Below are 19,071 nucleotides of genomic sequence, written 5' to 3'. Positions count from 1 at the left end.
TGTATTTTTTTCGAATAAAGTGAGCGCCTTAATGGCACGTTTTTCTATTTGAAGATAAACACGCACAAGTTTTCTGCTCTGATCGATTCATGAAGTTTTTCAACATTTTTAGTTCTTGTAACCTATACAACTTCAAAGAAGTTTTTAAGAACTCAATTGAGCGTAATAGTTAAAAGGGAGAAAAAATCAAAAAAAAACGAATAGTTTTCCCAGTCCGGGAGTCGACCCAGGTCCTTGTGAGTTAGAGCCAGAAATTCTGACCGCTAGACCAACTGGGATAGTAATGTTAATTGTGTTTTTTTTTTCGAATAAAGTGCGCGCCTCAATGGCACGTTTTTCTATTTGAAGATAAACACGCACAAGTTTTCTGCTCTGATCGATCTATATTTTTTTTCAACATTTTAAAATCTTGTATCGTATACAACTTCAAAGGACTCTCAAAGAACTCAATTTAGCGTAATAGTTAATAGGAAGAATAAATCGTTTTTTAAATAATTAATAGATTTCCCAGTCCGGGAGTCGAACCCGGGCCTTGTGGGTGAGAGCCACAAATCCTGACCGCTAGACCAACTGGGATTTTAAACTTATTTGTATTTTTTTCGAATAAAGTGAGCGCCTTAATGGCACGTTTTTCTATTTGAAGATAAACACGCACAAGTTTTCTGCTCTGATCGATTCATGAAGTTTTTCAACATTTTAAGTTCTTGTAACCTATACAACTTCAATGAAGTTTTTAAGAACTCAATTGAGCGTAATAGTTAAAAGGGAGAAAAAATCAAATAAAAAGCTAATAGACTTCCCAGTCCGGGAGTCGAACCAGATCCTTGTGGGTTAGAGCCAGAAATTTTGACCGCTAGACCAACTGGGATATTAATGTTAATTGTGTTTTTTTTTCGAATAAAGTGCGCGCCTCAATGGCACGTTTTTCTATTTGAAGATAAACACGCACAAGTTTTCTGCTCTGATCGATCTAAATTTTTTTTCAACATTTTAAAATCTTGTATCGTATACAACTTCAAAGGACTCTCAAAGAACTCAATTTAGCGTAATAGTTAATAGGAAGAATAAATCGCTTTTGAAATAATTAATAGATTTCCCAGTCCGGGAGTCGAACCCGGGCCTTGTGGGTGAGAGCCACAAATCCTGACCGCTAGACCAACTGGGATTTTAAACTTATTTGTATTTTTTTCGAATAAAGTGAGCGCCTTAATGGCACGTTTTTCTATTTGAAGATAAACACGCACAAGTTTTCTGCTCTGATCGATTCATGAAGTTTTTCAACATTTTAAGTTCTTGTAACCTATACAATTTCAAAGAAGTTTTTAAGAACTCAATTGAGCGTAATAGTTAAAAGGGAGAAAAAATCAAATAAAAAGCTAATAGACTTCCCAGTCCGGGAGTCGAACCAGGTCTTTGTGGGTTAGAGCCAGAAATTCTGACCGCTAGACCAACTGGGATATTAATATTAATTGTGTTTTTTTTTCGAATAAAGTGCGCGCCTCAATGGCACGTTTTTCTATTTGAAGATAAACACGCACAAGTTTTCTGCTCTGATCGATCTAAGAAGTTTTGCAACATTTTAAGTTCTTGTATTTTATACAACTTCAAAGAGCTCTTAAACGATTCAATTGAGCGTAATAGTTAAAAGGAAAAAGAAATTCATTTAAATTTTTGTCTATAGATTTCCCATTCCGGGAGTCGAACCCGTGTCTTGTTGGTGAAAGCTACAAATCCTAACCGCTAGACCAACTACAATAGCAAGTTTTAATGTGATTATTTTTCGAATACTGTGAGCTCCTAATTGGCACGTTTTTCTGTTTGAAGATAAACATGCACAAGTTTTCTGCTCTTATCGATTCATGAAGTTCAAAGAACTCTCAAAGAACTCAATTGAGCGTAATAGTTAATAGGAAGAAAAAATCAATTAAAAAATTAATAGACTTCCCAGTCCGGGAGTCGAACCCGGGCCTTTTGGGTGAGAGCCACAAATCCTCACCGCTAGACCAACTGGGATGTTAAATTTACTTGTATTTTTTCGATTAAAGTGAGCGCCTTAATGTCACGTTTTTCTATTTGAAGATAAACACGCACAAGTTTTCTACTCTGATCGATTCATGAAGTTTTTCAACATTTTAAGTTCTTGTAACCTATACAACTTCAAAGAAGTCTCTAAGAACTCAGTTAAAAGGGAGAAAAAATCAAATAAAAGCTAATAGACTTTCCAGTCCGGGAGTCGAACACGGTCCTTGTGGGTTAGAGCCAGAAATTCTTACCGCTAGACCAACTGGGATAGTAATGTTAATTGTGTTTTTTTTCGAATAAAGTGCGCGCCTCAATGGCACGTTTTTCTATTTGAAGATAAACACGCACAAGTTTTCTGCTCTGATCGATCTATATTTTTTTTCAACATTTTAAAATCTTGTATCGTATACAACTTCAAAGGACTCTCAAAGAACTCAATTTAGCGTAATAGTTAATAGGAAGAATAAATCGTTTTTTAAATAATTAATAGATTTCCCAGTCCGGGAGTCGAACCCGGGCCTTGTGGGTGAGAGCCACAAATCCTGACCGCTAGACCAACTGGGATTTTAAACTTATTTGTATTTTTTTCGAATAAAGTGAGCGCCTTAATGGCACGTTTTTCAATTTGAAGATAAACACGCACAAGTTTTCTGCTCTGATCGATTCATGAAGTTTTTCAACATTTTAAGTTCTTGTAACCTATACAACTTCAATGAAGTTTTTAAGAACTCAATTGAGCGTAATAGTTAAAAGGGAGAAAAAATCAAATAAAAAGCTAATAGACTTCCCAGTCCGGGAGTCGAACCAGATCCTTGTGGGTTAGAGCCAGAAATTTTGACCGCTAGACCAACTGGGATATTAATGTTAATTGTGTTTTTTTTTTCGAATAAAGTGCGCGCCTCAATGGCACGTTTTTCTATTTGAAGATAAACACGCACAAGTTTTCTGCTCTGATCGATCTAAATTTTTTTTCAACATTTTAAAATCTTGTATCGTATACAACTTCAAAGGACTCTCAAAGAACTCAATTTAGCGTAATAGTTAATAGGAAGAATAAATCGCTTTTGAAATAATTAATAGATTTCCCAGTCCGGGAGTCGAACCCGGGCCTTGTGGGTGAGAGCCACAAATCCTGACCGCTAGACCAACTGGGATTTTAAACTTATTTGTATTTTTTTCGAATAAAGTGAGCGCCTTAATGGCACGTTTTTCTATTTGAAGATAAACACGCACAAGTTTTCTGCTCTGATCGATCTAAGAAGTTTTGCAACATTTTAAGTTCTTGTATTTTATACAACTTCAAAGAGCTCTTAAACGATTCAATTGAGCGTAATAGTTAAAAGGAAAAAGAAATTCATTTAAATTTTTGTTTATAGATTTCCCATTCCGGGAGTCGAACCCGTGTCTTGTTGGTGAAAGCTACAAATCCTAACCGCTAGACCAACTACAATAGCAAGTTTTAATGTGATTATTTTTCGAATACTGTGAGCTCCTAATTGGCACGTTTTTCTGTTTGAAGATAAACATGCACAAGTTTTCTGCTCTTATCGATTCATGAAGTTCAAAGAACTCTCAAAGAACTCAATTGAGCGTAATAGTTAATAGGAAGAAAAAATCAATTAAAAAATTAATAGACTTCCCAGTCCGGGAGTCGAACCCGGGCCTTTTGGGTGAGAGCCACAAATCCTCACCGCTAGACCAACTGGGATGTTAAATTTACTTGTACTTTTTCGATTAAAGTGAGCGCCTTAATGGCACGTTTTTCTATTTGAAGATAAACACGCACAAGTTTTCTACTCTGATCGATTCATGAAGTTTTTCAACATTTTAAGTTCTTGTAACCTATACAACTTCAAAGAAGTCTCTAAGAACTCAGTTAAAAGGGAGAAAAAATCAAATAAAAGCTAATAGACTTTCCAGTCCGGGAGTCGAACACGGTCCTTGTGGGTTAGAGCCTGAAATCATGACCGCTAGACCAACTGGGATAGTAATGTTAATTGTGTTTTTTTTCTAATAAAGTGCGCGCCTCAATGGCACGTTTTTCTATTTGAAGATAAACACGCACAAGTTTTCTGCTCTGATCGATCTATATTTTTTTTCAACATTTTAAAATCTTGTATCGTATACAACTTCAAAGGACTCTCAAAGAACTCAATTTAGCGTAATAGTTAATAGGAAGAATAAATCGTTTTTTAATTAATTAATAGATTTCCCAGTCCGGGAGTCGAACCCGGGCCTTGTGGTTGAGAGCCACAAATCCTGACCGCTAGACCAACTGGGATTTTAAACTTATTTGTATTTTTTTCGAATAAAGTGAGCGCCTTAATGGCACGTTTTTCTATTTGAAGATAAACACGCACAAGTTTTCTGCTCTGATCGATTCATGAAGTTTTTCAACATTTTAAGTTCTTGTAACCTATACAACTTCAAAGAGCTCTCAAAGAACTCAATTGAGCGTAATAGTTAATAGGAAAAAGAAATTCATTTAAATTTTTTTATAGATTTCCCATTCCGGGAGTCGAACCCTTGTCTTGTTGGTGAAAACCGCAAATCCTAACCACTGGACCAACTGCAATATCAAATTTAAATGTGATTTTTTTTCGAATACAGTGAGCGCCTAATTGCACGTTTTTCTGTTTGAAGATAAACACGCACAAGTTTTCTGCTCTAATCGATTCATGAAGTTTTTCAACTTTTTAAGTTCTTGTAACCTATACAACTTCAAAAAACTCTTTAAGGATTCTTCAATTATGCGTAATTGGCATAAGGAAGAAAAAATCAATAAAAAAAATAATAGACTTCCCAGTCCGGGAGTCGAACCCAGGCCTTGTGGATGATAGACACAAATCCTGACCGCTAGACCAACTGGGCTATTTGTATTACTTTTTTCGAGCCCCAAATCCTGACCGCTAGACCAACTGGGCTATTTGTATTTTTTTCGAATAAAGTGAGCGCCTTAATAGAACGTTTTTCAACTTGAAGATAAATACGCACAACGCCGAACACGGGCCATGTGGGTGAGAGCCACAAATCCTGACCGCTAGACCAACTGGGCTATTTGTATTTTTTTTTTTCGAATAAAGTGAGCGCCTTAATGGCACGTTTTTCTATTTGAAGATAAACACGCACAAGTTTTCTGCTCTGATCGATCCAAGAAGTTAATAGGAAGAAAAAATCAATTAAAAAATTAAATGACTTCCCAGTCCGGGAGTCGAATCCGGGCCTTGTGGGTGAGAGCCACAAATCCAACTGGGCTATTTGTATTTTGTTTTTCGAATAAAGTGAGCGCCTTAATGGCACGTTTTTCTATTTGAAGATAAACACGCACAAGTTTTCTGCTCTGATCGATCCAAGAAGTTAATAGGAAGAAAAAATCAATTTTTCGAATAAAGTGAGCGCCTTAATGGCACGTTTTTCTATTTGAAGATAAACACGCACAAGTTTTCTGCTCTGATTGATCCAAGAACTTAATAGGAAGAAAAAATCAATTAAAAAAATAATAGACTTCACAGTCCGGGAGTCGAACCCGGGCCTTGTGGTTGAGACTTCCTAGTACGGGAGTCGAACCCGGGCCTTGTGGGTGAGAGCCACAAATCCTGACCGCTAGACCAACTAGGCTATTTGTATTTTTTTTCGAGCCACAAATGCTGACCGCTAGATCAACTGCGCTAATTGTTTTTTTTTCGAATAAAGTGAGCGCCCTAATGGCACGTTTTTCTTTTTAAAAATTAATAGACTTCACAGTCCGGGAGTCGAACCCGGTCCTTGTGGGTGAGACTCACCAGTCCGGGAGTCGAACCCGGGCCTTGTGTGTGAGAGCCGCAAATCCTGACCGCTAGAGCAACTGGGCTATTTGTTTTTTTTTTCGAACAAAGTATTTTGTATTTTTGTTTCGAAAAAAAGGAGCGCCTTAATGGCACTTTTTTCTATTTGAAGATAAGCACGCACAAATTTTCTGCTCTGATCGATCCAAGAAGTTAATACGAAGAAAAAATCAATTAAAAAATTAATAGACCTCTCAGTCCCGGAGTCGAACCCGGGCCTTGTGCGTGAGAGCCACAAATCCTGACCGCTAGACCAACTGGGATTTTAATTTTAATCGTATTTTAATTTTATTTGTATTTTTTTTCGAATAAAGTGAGCGCCTTACTACGACGAAGATTTTGTAGTCGCTTCAATTGACAAAATTAAGAATATTTTACCTAATAGAGACCATTTTAATCCTGTAAGTGTAAATATAGTAGATAGACCGTCGGTCGCTGTAAATATTTATACACTCGTTAATAATAATATCTCGTTTGGAGAAGAAACTCAAGCGATTTGATGGGTCAAGATTCTTTGTATAGCTCTTTAGTTAATTTCAAGCTCAAAGTTTTTGTCGCTATTATATCTTGTATTGCTCAGTCAATAAAATATTGCGATATTATTTCGCAGATAATGTCTTTTTACATTTCATCTTTAAAAATAAACATTTAGTTCCTAAAAAAATAAAACTTTGATATAATAAAATTGGAGGATATTACCTGCCCTCTAATTATAAAGCCTGATGAACACAATATTACCTTAAAATTTGAAGATGACCATGCAAACTTACTGAAGAGATTTAAAGCCGGACCTAAACCTACCCAATTCTCCGATATTCCCCGAAGATCACTGTTCCAAGAAACTTTCACAACTGATGACGAGAGAAGACAAAGTTATTTGGGATTTGATTGACACAATAAAAACCAAACGGCCAATGTACATTCACAGAACATATATGAAAAACCTTCTCGAAGGACCTTCACGTGAAAGATGATTTATTTTTCCTGGGTAAAAAATTAGTCGTGCCGGCAACTATTAGGGGAACCTTCAGCGCAATGCTACACGAGACACACCCAGGCCAATTCGGGATGAAGTTTCTCGCGAAATACATTTGGTAGCCTCATACCTACCGAGAGACATATCATCACGGTAAGTCTTGTAATCAAATCCTGAAAGCCGGTAAGAACCTCAAAGTTTTGCTAGGTACCGACCATACTACAAATTTACCGACATTGACGTTTGCGAACGAGGAGATAAACCTGGACTTCGCAGGAACTTCGGACGCGTTTTGGGGAACAAAAAAAATACATTCTCTTATGCGTTGACCGCCTCAATAAGTTCCCATTGGCCAAGGTAGTAAACAAAACTTCTTCAGACACGGTTATCTCATTTTTGAACGATTATTGTTACCTTCACGAATTGCCAAGGAAGATTAGAGTCGACCACGGGTCATGTTTTTTATCACACGATTTTAAAAACTTCTGCAAAAATTACAACTTTGAATACATTTACTGTACAATCGGCGATCATAGATCTAATGGGCTTGTGGAAAGACTGGTTTACACTGTAAAGTCTAAATTATTAGCCATGTCATTTGATTTACCAAAACCTTCCTCGATCGAAAAAATTATCTGGAACCTTAGAATCTGGCACGTTTTTCTATTTGAAGATAAACACGCACAAGTTTTCTGCTCTGATCGATTCATGAAGTTTTTCAACATTTTAAGTGCTTGTAACCTATACAACTTCAAAGAAATTTTTAAGAACTCAATTGAGCGTAATAATTAAAAGGGAGAAAAAATCAAATAAAAAGCTAATAGACTTCCCAGTCCGGGAGTCGAACCAGGTCCTTGTGGGTTAGAGCTAGAATTTCTGACCGCTAGACCAACTTGGATATTAATGTTAATTGTGTTTTTTTTTCGAATAAAGTGCGCGCCTCAATGGCACGTTTTTCTATTTGAAGATAAACACGCACAAATTTTCTGCTCTGATCGATCTATATTTTTTTTCAACATTTTAAAATCTTGTATCGTATACAACTTCAAAGGACTCTCAAAGAACTCAATTTAGCGTAATAGTTAATAGGAAGAATAAATCGCTTTTGAAATAATTAACAGATTTCCCAGTCCGGGAGTCGAACCCGGGCCTCGTGGGTGAGAGCCACAAATCCTGACCGCTAGATCAACTAGGATTTTAAACTTATTTGTATTTTTTTTCGAATAAAGTGAGCGCCTTAATGGCACGTTTTTCTATTTGAAGATAAACACGCACAAGTTTTCTGCTCTGATCGATTCATGAAGTTTTTCAACATTTTAAGTTCTTGTAACCTATACAACTTCAAAGAAGTTTTTAAGAACTCAATTGAGCGTAATAGTTAAAAGGGAGAAAAAATCAAATAAAAAGCTAATAGACTTCCCAGTCCGGGAGTCGAACCAGGTCCTTGTGGGTTAGAGCCAGAAATTCTGACCGCTAGACCAACTGGGATATTAATGTTAATTGTGTTTTTTTTTGAATAAAGTGCGCGCCTCAATGGCACGTTTTTCTATTTGAAGATAAACACGCACAAGTTTTCTGCTCTGATCGATCTATATTTTTTATCAACATTTTAAAATCTTGTATCGTATACAACTTCAAACGACTCTCAAAGAACTCAATGTAGCGTAATAGTTAATAGGAAGAATAAATCGCTTTTGAAATAATTAATAGATTTCCCAGTCCGGGAGTCGAACCCGGGCATTGTGGGTGAGAGCCACAAATCCTGACCGCTAGACCAACTGGGATTTTAAACTTATTTGTATTTTTTTCGAATAAAGTGAGCGCCTTAATGGCACGTTTTTCTATTTGAAGATAAACACGCACAAGCTTTCTGCTCTGATCGATTCATGAAGTTTTTCAACATTTTAAGTTCTTGTAACCTATACAACTTCAAAGAAGTTTTTAAGAACTCAATTGAGCGTAATAGTTAAAAGGGAGAAAAAATCTAATAGACTTCCCAGTCCGGGAGTCGAACCAGGTCCTTGTGGGTTAGAGCCAGAAATTCTGACCGCTAGACCAACTGGGATATTAATGTTAATTGTGTTTTTTTCGAATAAAGTGCGCGCCTCAATGGCACGTTTTTCTATTTGAAGATAAACACGCACAAGTTTTCTGCTCTGATCGATCTATATTTTTTTTCAACAATTTAAAATCTTGTATCGTATACAACTTCAAAGGACTTTCAAAGAACTCAATTTAGCGTAATAGTTAATAGGAAGAATAAATCGATTTTGAAATAATTAATAGATTTCCCAGTCCGGGAGTCGAACCCGGGCCTTGTTGGTGAGAGCCACAAATCCTGACCGCTAGACCAACTGGGATTTTAAACATATTTGTATTTTTTTTCGAATAAAGTGAGCGCCTTAATGGCACGTTTTTCTATTTGAAGATAAACACGCACAAGTTTTCTGCTCTGATCGATTCATGAAGTTTTTCAACATTTTTAGTTCTTGTAACCTATACAACTTCAAAGAAGTTTTTAAGAACTCAATTGAGCGTAATAGTTAAAAGGGAGAAAAAATCAAATAAAAAGCTAATAGTTTTCCCTGTCCGGGAGTCGAACCAGGTCCTTGTGGGTTAGAGCCAGAAATTCTGACCGCTAGACCAACTGGGATAGTAATGTTAATTGTGTTTTTTTTCGAATAAAGTGCGCGCCTCAATGGTACGTTTTTCTATTTGAAGATAAACACGCACAAGTTTTCTGCTCTGATCGATCTTTATTTTTTTTCAACATTTTAAAATCTTGTATCGTATACAACTTCAAAGGACTCTCAAAGAACTCAATTTAGCGTAATAGTTAATAGGAAGAATAAATCGTTTTTTAAATAATTAATAGATTTCCCAGTCCGGGAGTCGAACCCGGGCCTTGTGGGTGAGAGCCACAAATCCTGACCGCTAGACCAACTGGGATTTTAAACTTATTTGTATTTTTTTCGAATAAAGTGAGCGCCTTAATGGCACGTTTTTCTATTTGAAGATAAACACGCACAAGTTTTCTGCTCTGATCGATTCATGAAGTTTTTCAACATTTTAAGTTCTTGTAACCTATACAACTTCAAAGAAGTTTTTAAGAACTCAATTGAGCGTAATAGTTAATAGGGAGAAAAAATCAAATAAAAAGCTAATAGACTTCCCAGTCCGGGAGTCGAACCAGGTCCTTGTGGGTTAGAGCCAGAAATTCTGACCGCTAGACCAACTGGGATATTAATGTTAATTGTGTTTTTTTTTTGAATAAAGTGCGCGCCTCAATGGCACGTTTTTCTATTTGAAGATAAACACGCACAAGTTTTCTGCTCTGATCGATCTATATTTTTTATCAACATTTTAAAATCTTGTATCGTATACAACTTCAAACGACTCTCAAAGAACTCAATGTAGCGTAATAGTTAATAGGAAGAATAAATCGCTTTTGAAATAATTAATAGATTTCCCAGTCCGGGAGTCGAACCCGGGCCTTGTGGGTGAGAGCCACAAATCCTGACCGCTAGACCAACTGGGATTTTAAACTTATTTGTATTTTTTTCGAATAAAGTGAGCGCCTTAATGGCACGTTTTTCTATTTGAAGATAAACACGCACAAGCTTTCTGCTCTGATCGATTCATGAAGTTTTTCAACATTTTAAGTTCTTGTAACCTATACAACTTCAAAGAAGTTTTTAAGAACTCAATTGAGCGTAATAGTTAAAAGGGAGAAAAAATCAAATAAAAAGCTAATAGTTTTCCCTGTCCGGGAGTCGAACCAGGTCCTTGTGGGTTAGAGCCAGAAATTCTGACCGCTAGACCAACTGGGATAGTAATGTTAATTGTGTTTTTTTTTCGAATAAAGTGCGCGCCTCAATGGTACGTTTTTCTATTTGAAGATAAACACGCACAAGTTTTCTGCTCTGATCGATCTATATTTTTTTTCAACATTTTAAAATCTTGTATCGTATACAACTTCAAAGGACTCTCAAAGAACTCAATTTAGCGTAATAGTTAATAGGAAGAATAAATCGTTTTTTAAATAATTAATAGCTTTCCCAGTCCGGGAGTCGAACCCGGGCCTTGTGGGTGAGAGCCACAAATCCTGACCGCTAGACCAACTGGGATTTTAAACTTATTTGTATTTTTTTCGAATAAAGTGAGCGCCTTAATGGCACGTTTTTCTATTTGAAGATAAACACGCACAAGTTTTCTGCTCTGATCGATTCATGAAGTTTTTCAACATTTTAAGTTCTTGTAACCTATACAACTTCAAAGAAGTTTTTAAGAACTCAATTGAGCGTAATAGTTAAAAGGGAGAAAAATTCAAATAAAAAGCTAATAGAACTCCCAGTCCGGGAGTCGAACCAGGTCCTTGTGGGTTAGAGCCAGAAATTCTGACCGCTAGACCAACTGGGATATTAATGTTCATTGTGTTTTTTTTGAATAAAGTGCGCGCCTCAATGGCACGTTTTTCTATTTGAAGATAAACACGCACAAGTTTTCTGCTCTGATCGATCTATATTTTTTATCAACATTTTAAAATCTTGTATCGTATACAACTTCAAACGACTCTCAAAGAACGCAATGTAGCGTAATAGTTAATAGGAAGAATAAATCGCTTTTGAAATAATTAATAGATTTCCCAGTCCGGGAGTCGAACCCGGGCCTTGTGGGTGAGAGCCACAAATCCTGACCGCTAGACCAACTGGGATTTTAAACTTATTTGTATTTTTTTCGAATAAAGTGAGCGCCTTAATGGCACGTTTTTCTATTTGAAGATAAACACGCACAAGCTTTCTGCTCTGATCGATTCATGAAGTTTTTCAACATTTTAAGTTCTTGTAACCTATACAACTTCAAAGAAGTTTTTAAGAACTCAATTGAGCGTAATAGTTAAAAGGGAGAAAAAATCAAATAAAAAGCTAATAGACTTCCAAGTCCGGGAGTCGAACCAGGTCCTTGTGGGTTAGAGCCAGAAATTCTGACCGCTAGACCAACTGGGATATTAATGTTAATTGTGTTTTTTTCGAATAAAGTGCGCGCCTCAATGGCACGTTTTTCTATTTGAAGATAAACACGCACAAGTTTTCTGCTCTGATCGATCTATATTTTTTTTCAACAATTTAAAATCTTGTATCGTATACAACTTCAAAGGACTCTCAAAGAACTCAATTTAGCGTAATAGTTAATAGGAAGAATAAATCGATTTTGAAATAATTAATAGATTTCCCAGTCCGGGAGTCGAACCCGGGCCTTGTTGGAGAGAGCCACAAATCCTGACCGCTAGACCAACTGGGATTTTAAACATATTTGTATTTTTTTTCGAATAAAGTGAGCGCCTTAATGGCACCTTTTTCTATTTGAAGATAAACACGCACAAGTTTTCTGCTCTGATCGATTCATGAAGTTTTTCAACATTTTTAGTTCTTGTAACCTATACAACTTCAAAGAAGTTTTTAAGAACTCAATTGAGCGTAATAGTTAAAAGGGAGAAAAAATCAAATAAAAAGCTAATAGTTTTCCCTGTCCTGGAGTCGAACCAGGTCGTTGTGGGTTAGAGCCAGAAATTCTGACCGCTAGACCAACTGGGATAGTAATGTTAATTGTGTTTTTTTTTCGAATAAAGTGCGCGCCTCAATGGTACGTTTTTCTATTTGAAGATAAACACGCACAAGTTTTCTGCTCTGATCGATCTATATTTTTTTTCAACATTTTAAAATCTTGTATCGTATACAACTTCAAAGGACTCTCAAAGAACTCAATTTAGCGTAATAGTTAATAGGAAAAATAAATCGTTTTTTAAATAATTAATAGATTTCCCAGTCCGGGAGTCGAACCCGGGCCTTGTGGGTGAGAGCCACAAATCCTGACCGCTAGACCAACTGGGATTTTAAACTTATTTGTATTTTTTTCGAATAAAGTGAGCGCCTTAATGGCACGTTTTTCTATTTGAAGATAAACACGCACAAGTTTTCTGCTCTGATCGATTCATGAAGTTTTTCAACATTTTAAGTTCTTGTAACCTATACAACTTCAAAGAAGTTTTTAAGAACTCAATTGAGCGTAATAGTTAAAAGGGAGAAAAAATCAAATAAAAAGCTAATAGACTTCCCAGTCCGGGAGTCGAACCAGATCCTTGTGGGTTAGAGCCAGAAATTTTGACCGCTAGACCAACTGGGATATTAATATTAATTGTGTTTTTTTTTTCGAATAAAGTGCGCGCCTCAATGGCACGTTTTTCTATTTGAAGATAAACACGCACAAGTTTTCTGCTCTGATCGATCTAAGAAGTTTTGCAACATTTTAAGTTCTTGTATTTTATACAACTTCAAAGAGCTCTTAAACGATTCAACTGAGCGTAATAGTTAAAAGGAAAAAGAAATTTATTTAAATTTTTGTTTATAGATTTCCCATTCCGGGAGTCGAACCCGTGTCTTGTTGATGAAAGCTACAAATCCTAACCGCTGGACCAACTACAATAGCAAGTTTTAATGTGATTATTTTTCGAATACTGTGAGCTCCTAATTGGCACGTTTTTCTGTTGAAGATAAACATGCACAAGTTTTCTGCTCTTATCGATTCATGAAGTTCAAAGAACTCTCAAAGAACTCAATTGAGCGTAATAGTTAATAGGAAGAAAAATTCAATTAAAAAATTAATAGACCTCCCAGTCCGGGAGTCGAACCCGGGCCTTTCAGGTGAGAGCCACAAATCCTCACCGCTAGACCAACTGGGATGTTAAATTTACTTGTATTTTTTTGATTAAAGTGAGCGCCTTAATGGCACGTTTTTCTATTTGAAGATAAACACGCACAAGTTTTCTACTCTGATCGATTCATGAAGTTTTTCAACATTTTAAGTTCTTGTAACCTATACAACTTCAAAGAAGTCTCTAAGAACTCAGTTAAAAGGGAAAAAAAATCAAATAAAAGCTAATAGACTTTCCAGTCCGGGAGTCGAACACGGTCCTTGTGGGTTAGAGCCAGAAATCATGACTGCTAGACCAACTGGGATATTAATGTTAATTGTATTTTTTTTCGAATAAAGTGAGCGCTTCAATGGCACGTTTTTCTATTTGAAGATAAACACGCACAAGTTTTCTGCTCTGATCGATCCAAGATGTTTTGCAACATTTTAAGTTCTTGTATCCTATACAACTTCAAAGAGCTCTTAAACGATTCAATTGAGCGTAATAGTTAATAGGAAGAAAAAATCAATTAAAAAATTAATAGAGTTCCCAGTCCGGGAGTCGAACCCGGGCCTTGTGGGTGAGAGCCACAAATCTTGACCGCTAGACCAACTGGGATATTAATGTTAATTGTATTTTTTTTCGAATAAATTGATCGCCTCAATGGCACGTTTTTCTATTTGAAGATAAACACGCACAAGTTTTCTGCTCTGATCGATCTAAGAAGTTTTGCAACATTTTAAGTTCTTGCATCCTATACAACTTCAAAGAGCTCTCAAAGAACTCAATTGAGCGTAATAGTTAATAGGAAAAGAAATTCATTTAAATTTTTTTTATAGATTTCCCATTCCGGGAGTCGAACCCTTGTCTTGTTGGTGAATAGCGCAAATCCTAACCACTGGACCAACTGCAATATCAAATTAAATGTGATTTTTTTTCGAATACAGTGAGCGCCTAATTGCACGTTTTTCTGTTTGAAGATAAACACGCACAAGTTTTCTGCTCTAATCGATTCATGAAGTTTTTCAACTTTTTAAGTTCTTGTAACCTATACAACTTCAAATAACTCTCTAAGGATTCAATTATGCGTAATTGGCATAAGGAAGAAAAAATCAATAAAAAAATTAATAGACTTCCTAGTCCGGGAGTCGAACCCAGGCCTTGTGGGTGATAGACACAAATCCTGACCGCTAGACCAACTGGGCTATTTGAGTTTCTTTTTTCGAGCCCCAAATCCTGACCGCTAGACCAACTGGGCTATTTGTATTTTTTTCGAATAAAGTGAGCGCCTTAATGGCACGTTTTTCTACTTGAAGATAAATACGCACAACGCCGAACACGGGCCATGTGGGTGAGAGCCACAAATCCTGACCGCTAGACCAACTGGGCTATTTGTATTTTTTTTTTCGAATAAAGTGAGCGCCTTAATGGCACGTTTTTCTATTTGAAGATAAACACGCACAAGTTTTCTGCTCTGATCGATCCAAGAAGTTAATAGGAAGAAAAAATCAATTAAAAAATTAAATGACTTCCCAGTCCGGGAGTCGAATCCGGGCCTTGTGGGTGAGAGCCACAAATCCAACTGGGCTATTTGTATTTTTTTTTTCGAATAAAGTGAGCGCTTTAATGGCACGTTTTTCTATTTGAAGATAAACACGCACAAGTTTTCTGCTCTGATCGATCCAAGAAGTTAATAGGAAGAAAAAATCAATTTTTCGAATAAAGTGAGCGCCCTAATGGCACGTTTTTCTATTTGAAGAAAAAAACACGCACAAGTTTTCTGCTCTGATCGATCCAAGAACTTAATAGGAAGAAAAAATCAATTAAAAAAATAACAGACTTCACAGTCCGGGAGTCGAACCCGGGCCTTGTGGTTGAGACTTCCTAGTACGGGAGTCGAATCCGGGCCTTGTGGGTGAGAGCCACAAATCCAACTGGGCTATTTGTATTTTTTTTTCGAATAAAGTGAGCGCCTTAATGGCACGTTTTTCTATTTGAAGATAAACACGCACAAGTTTTCTGCTCTGATCGATCCAAGAAGTTAATAGGAAGAAAAAATCAATTTTTCGAATAAAGTGAGCGCCCTAATGGCACGTTTTTCTATTTGAAGAAAAAAACACGCACAAGTTTTCTGCTCTGATCGATCCAAGAACTTAATAGGAAGAAAAAATCAATTAAAAAAATAACAGACTTCACAGTCCGGGAGTCGAACCCGGGCCTTGTGGTTGAGACTTCCTAGTACGGGAGTCGAACCCGGGCCTTGTGGGTGAGAGCCACAAATCCTGACCGCTAGACCAACTAGGCTATTTGTATTTTTTTTTCGAGCCACAAATGCTGACCGCTAGATCAACTGCGCTAATTGTTTTTTTTCGAATAAAGTGAGCGCCCTAATGGCACGTTTTTCTATTTAAAAATCAATAGACTTCACAGTCCGGGAGTCGAACCCGGTCCTTGTGGGTGAGACTTACCAGTCCGGGATTCGAACCCGGTCCTTGTGTGTGAGAGCCGCAAATCCTGACCGCTAGAGCAACTGGGCTATTTGTTTTATTTTTCGAACAAAGTATTTTGTATTTTTTTTTCGAATAAAGTGAGCGCCTTAATGGCACGTTTTTCTATTTGAAGATAAACACGCACAAGTTTTCTGCTCTGATCGATCCAAGAAGTTAATAGGAAGAAAAAATCAATTTTTCGAATAAAGTGAGCGCCCTAATGGCACGTTTTTCTATTTGAAGAAAAAAAAACGCACAAGTTTTCTGCTCTGATCGATCCAAGAACTTAATAGGAAGAAAAAATCAATTAAAAAAATAACAGACTTCACAGTCCGGGAGTCGAACCCGGGCCTTGTGGTTGAGACTTCCTAGTACGGGAGTCGAACCCGTGCCTTGTGGGTGAGAGCCACAAATCCTGACCGCTAGACCAACTAGGCTATTTGTATTTTTTTTCGAGCCACAAATGCTGACCGCTAGATCAACTGCGCTAATTGTTTTTTTTCGAATAAAGTAAGCGCCCTAATGGCACGTTTTTCTATTTAAAAATCAATAGACTTCACAGTCCGGGAGTCGAACCCGGTCCTTGTGGGTGAGACTTACCAGTCCGGGATTCGAACCCGGGCCTTGTGTGTGAGAGCCGCAAATCCTGACCGCTAGAACAACTGGGCTATTTGTTTTATTTTTCGAACAAAGTATTTTGTATTTTTGTTTCGAAAAAAGTGAGCGCCTTAATGGCACGTTTTTCTATTTGAAGATAAGCACGCACAAATTTTCTGCTCTGATCTATCCAAGAAGTTAATACGCAGAAAAAATCAATTAAAAAATTAATAGACCTCTCAGTCCCGGAGTCGAACCCGGTCCTTGTGCGTGAGAGCCACAAATCCTGACCGCTAGACCAACTGGGATTTTAATTTTATTCGTATTTTAATTTTATTTGTATTTTTTTTCGAGCGCCTTACTAGTGAGTGTAGTCGCTTCAATTGACAAAATTAAGAATATTTTACCTAATAGAGACCATTTTAATCCTGTAAATGTAAATATAGTAGATAGACCGTCGGTCGCTGTAAATATTTATACACTCGTTAATAATATTATCTCGTTTGGAGAAGAAGCTCAAGCGATTTGATGGGTCAAGATTCTTTGTATAGCTCTTTAGTTAATTTCAAGCTCAAAGTTTTTGTCGCTATTATATCTTGTATTGCTCAGTCAATAAAATATTGCGATAATATTTCGCAGATAATGTCTTTTTACATTTCATCTTTAAAAATAAACATTTAGTTCCTAAAAAAAATAAAACTTTGATATAATAAAATTGGAGGATATTACCGGCCCTCTAATTATAAAGCCTGATGAACACAATATTACCTTAAAATTTGAAGATGACCATACTCCAGACGACCATGCAAACTTACTGAAGAGATTTAAAGCCGACCTAAACCTACCCAATTCTCCGATATTCCCCGAAGATCACTGTTCCAAGAAACTTTCACAACTAATGACGAGAGAAGACAAAGTTATTTGGGATTTGATTGACACAATAAAAACCAAACGGCCAATGTACATTCACAGAACATATATGAAAAACCTTCTCGAAGGACCTTCACGTGAAAGATGATTTATTTTTCCTGGGTAAAAAATTAGTCGTGCCGGCAACTATTAGGGGAACCTTCACCGCAATGCTACACAAGACACACCCAGGCCAATTCGGGATGAAGTTTCTCGCGGAATACATTTGGTGGCCTCATACCTACCGAGAGACATATCATCACGGTAAGTCTTGTAATCAAATCCTGAAAGCCGGTAAGAGCCTCAAAGTTTTGCTAGGTACCGACCATACTACAAATTTACCGACATTGACGTTTGCGAACGAGGAGATAAACCTGGACTTCGCAGGAACTTCGGACGCGTTTTGGGGAACAAAAAAAATACATTCTCTTATGCGTTGACCGCCTCAATAAGTTCCCATTGGCCAAGGTAGTAAACAAAACTTCTTCAGACACGGTTATCTCATTTTTGAACGATTATTGTTACCTTCACGAATTGCCAAGGAAGATTAGAGTCGACCACGGGTCATGTTTTTTATCACACGATTTTAAAAACTTCTGCAAAAATTACAACTTTGAATACATTTACTGTACAATCGGCGATCATAGATCTAATGGGCTTGTGGAAAGACTGGTTTACACTGTAAAGTCTAAATTATTAGCCATGTCATTTGATTTACCAAAACCTTCCTCGATCGAAAAAATTATCTGGAACCTTAGAATCAAAAAATCAATCTACAATCGGTTGTACTCCGTTCGAGAAACACTTTAATAGAACGGCTAACACTAGTTTGAAAAATCTGATTTCCTTTAATAATCGCTTAGATGAAGGGAAATCGATTCTATCTTACCGACGGGCCAGAAACTGGGAATTGCACGACGGTGGGGAAGACGGTTATCTTGACGCGGACATGGACACTCAATCAGACGACCTGTAGTTGCCGGCACGACTAATTTATTACCCAGGAATAATAAATCATCTTTCACGTGAAGGTCCTTCGAGAAGGTTTTTCATATATGTTCCGTGAATGTCCATTGGCCGTTTGGTAGTTATTGTGTCAATCAAGTCCCAAATAACTTTGTCTTCTCTCGTCATCAGTTGTAAAAATTTCTTGGAACAGTGATCTTCGGGGAATATCGGAGAATTGGGTAGGTTTAGGTCGGCTTTAAATCTCTTCAGTAAGTTTGCATGGTCGTCTGAAATATGGTCATCTTCAAATTTTTTAGGTAATATTGTGTTCTTCAGGCTTTATAATTAGAGGGCCGATAATATCCTCCAATTTTAAGATATCAAAGTTTTATTTTTTTTAAAAATTAAATGTTTATTTTTAAAGATGAAATGTAAAAAGACATTATCTGCGAAATTTTATCGCAATATTTTATTGACTGAGCAATACAAGATATAATAGCGACAAAAAAATTGAGCTTGAAATTAACTAAAGAGCTATACAAAGAATCTTGACCAATCAAATCGCTTGAGTTTCTTCTCAAAACGAGATATTTTTATTAACTAGTGTATAAATAT

General features: G+C 36.7%; 1 protein-coding gene and 21 non-coding genes across 22 annotated transcripts in view; 1 reads left to right on the top strand and 21 right to left on the bottom strand.

Annotated features, from left to right (window-relative positions):
- The window catches only part of LOC134857265 (serine dehydratase-like), a 260,322-nt gene that overhangs the window by 222,055 nt on the left and 19,196 nt on the right, over positions 1-19,071 (top strand). The gene's annotated exons all lie outside the window — the stretch shown is intronic.
- Positions 505-576, bottom strand: Trnae-cuc (transfer RNA glutamic acid (anticodon CUC)). Its single transcript has one exon. It is a non-coding gene; the product is annotated as a tRNA-Glu (tRNA).
- Positions 1,094-1,165, bottom strand: Trnae-cuc (transfer RNA glutamic acid (anticodon CUC)). Its single transcript has one exon. It is a non-coding gene; the product is annotated as a tRNA-Glu (tRNA).
- Positions 1,942-2,013, bottom strand: Trnae-cuc (transfer RNA glutamic acid (anticodon CUC)). The gene has a single exon. It is a non-coding gene; the product is annotated as a tRNA-Glu (tRNA).
- Positions 2,515-2,586, bottom strand: Trnae-cuc (transfer RNA glutamic acid (anticodon CUC)). Its single transcript has one exon. It is a non-coding gene; the product is annotated as a tRNA-Glu (tRNA).
- On the bottom strand, positions 3,105-3,176 carry Trnae-cuc (transfer RNA glutamic acid (anticodon CUC)). Its single transcript has one exon. It is a non-coding gene; the product is annotated as a tRNA-Glu (tRNA).
- On the bottom strand, positions 3,659-3,730 carry Trnae-cuc (transfer RNA glutamic acid (anticodon CUC)). Its single transcript has one exon. It is a non-coding gene; the product is annotated as a tRNA-Glu (tRNA).
- On the bottom strand, positions 4,232-4,303 carry Trnae-cuc (transfer RNA glutamic acid (anticodon CUC)). Its single transcript has one exon. It is a non-coding gene; the product is annotated as a tRNA-Glu (tRNA).
- Trnae-cuc (transfer RNA glutamic acid (anticodon CUC)) lies at positions 5,569-5,640 on the bottom strand. Its single transcript has one exon. It is a non-coding gene; the product is annotated as a tRNA-Glu (tRNA).
- Positions 7,946-8,017, bottom strand: Trnae-cuc (transfer RNA glutamic acid (anticodon CUC)). Its single transcript has one exon. It is a non-coding gene; the product is annotated as a tRNA-Glu (tRNA).
- Trnae-cuc (transfer RNA glutamic acid (anticodon CUC)) lies at positions 8,535-8,606 on the bottom strand. The gene has a single exon. It is a non-coding gene; the product is annotated as a tRNA-Glu (tRNA).
- Trnae-cuc (transfer RNA glutamic acid (anticodon CUC)) lies at positions 9,111-9,182 on the bottom strand. The gene has a single exon. It is a non-coding gene; the product is annotated as a tRNA-Glu (tRNA).
- Trnae-cuc (transfer RNA glutamic acid (anticodon CUC)) lies at positions 9,700-9,771 on the bottom strand. The gene has a single exon. It is a non-coding gene; the product is annotated as a tRNA-Glu (tRNA).
- Positions 10,289-10,360, bottom strand: Trnae-cuc (transfer RNA glutamic acid (anticodon CUC)). Its single transcript has one exon. It is a non-coding gene; the product is annotated as a tRNA-Glu (tRNA).
- Positions 10,878-10,949, bottom strand: Trnae-cuc (transfer RNA glutamic acid (anticodon CUC)). The gene has a single exon. It is a non-coding gene; the product is annotated as a tRNA-Glu (tRNA).
- Positions 11,465-11,536, bottom strand: Trnae-cuc (transfer RNA glutamic acid (anticodon CUC)). Its single transcript has one exon. It is a non-coding gene; the product is annotated as a tRNA-Glu (tRNA).
- Positions 12,052-12,123, bottom strand: Trnae-cuc (transfer RNA glutamic acid (anticodon CUC)). Its single transcript has one exon. It is a non-coding gene; the product is annotated as a tRNA-Glu (tRNA).
- Positions 12,642-12,713, bottom strand: Trnae-cuc (transfer RNA glutamic acid (anticodon CUC)). The gene has a single exon. It is a non-coding gene; the product is annotated as a tRNA-Glu (tRNA).
- Positions 13,490-13,561, bottom strand: Trnae-cuc (transfer RNA glutamic acid (anticodon CUC)). Its single transcript has one exon. It is a non-coding gene; the product is annotated as a tRNA-Glu (tRNA).
- On the bottom strand, positions 14,060-14,131 carry Trnae-cuc (transfer RNA glutamic acid (anticodon CUC)). Its single transcript has one exon. It is a non-coding gene; the product is annotated as a tRNA-Glu (tRNA).
- Positions 15,746-15,817, bottom strand: Trnae-cuc (transfer RNA glutamic acid (anticodon CUC)). Its single transcript has one exon. It is a non-coding gene; the product is annotated as a tRNA-Glu (tRNA).
- Positions 16,368-16,439, bottom strand: Trnae-cuc (transfer RNA glutamic acid (anticodon CUC)). Its single transcript has one exon. It is a non-coding gene; the product is annotated as a tRNA-Glu (tRNA).

Source organism: Symsagittifera roscoffensis, chromosome 1 (genome assembly GCF_963678635.1).
Source record: "Symsagittifera roscoffensis chromosome 1, txSymRosc1.1, whole genome shotgun sequence".
In the NCBI taxonomy this organism is placed as follows: domain Eukaryota; kingdom Metazoa; phylum Xenacoelomorpha; order Acoela; family Convolutidae; genus Symsagittifera; species Symsagittifera roscoffensis.
Note: the sequence above shows the minus strand (reverse complement) of the source record. Positions and strands in the feature narration are given on the sequence as shown.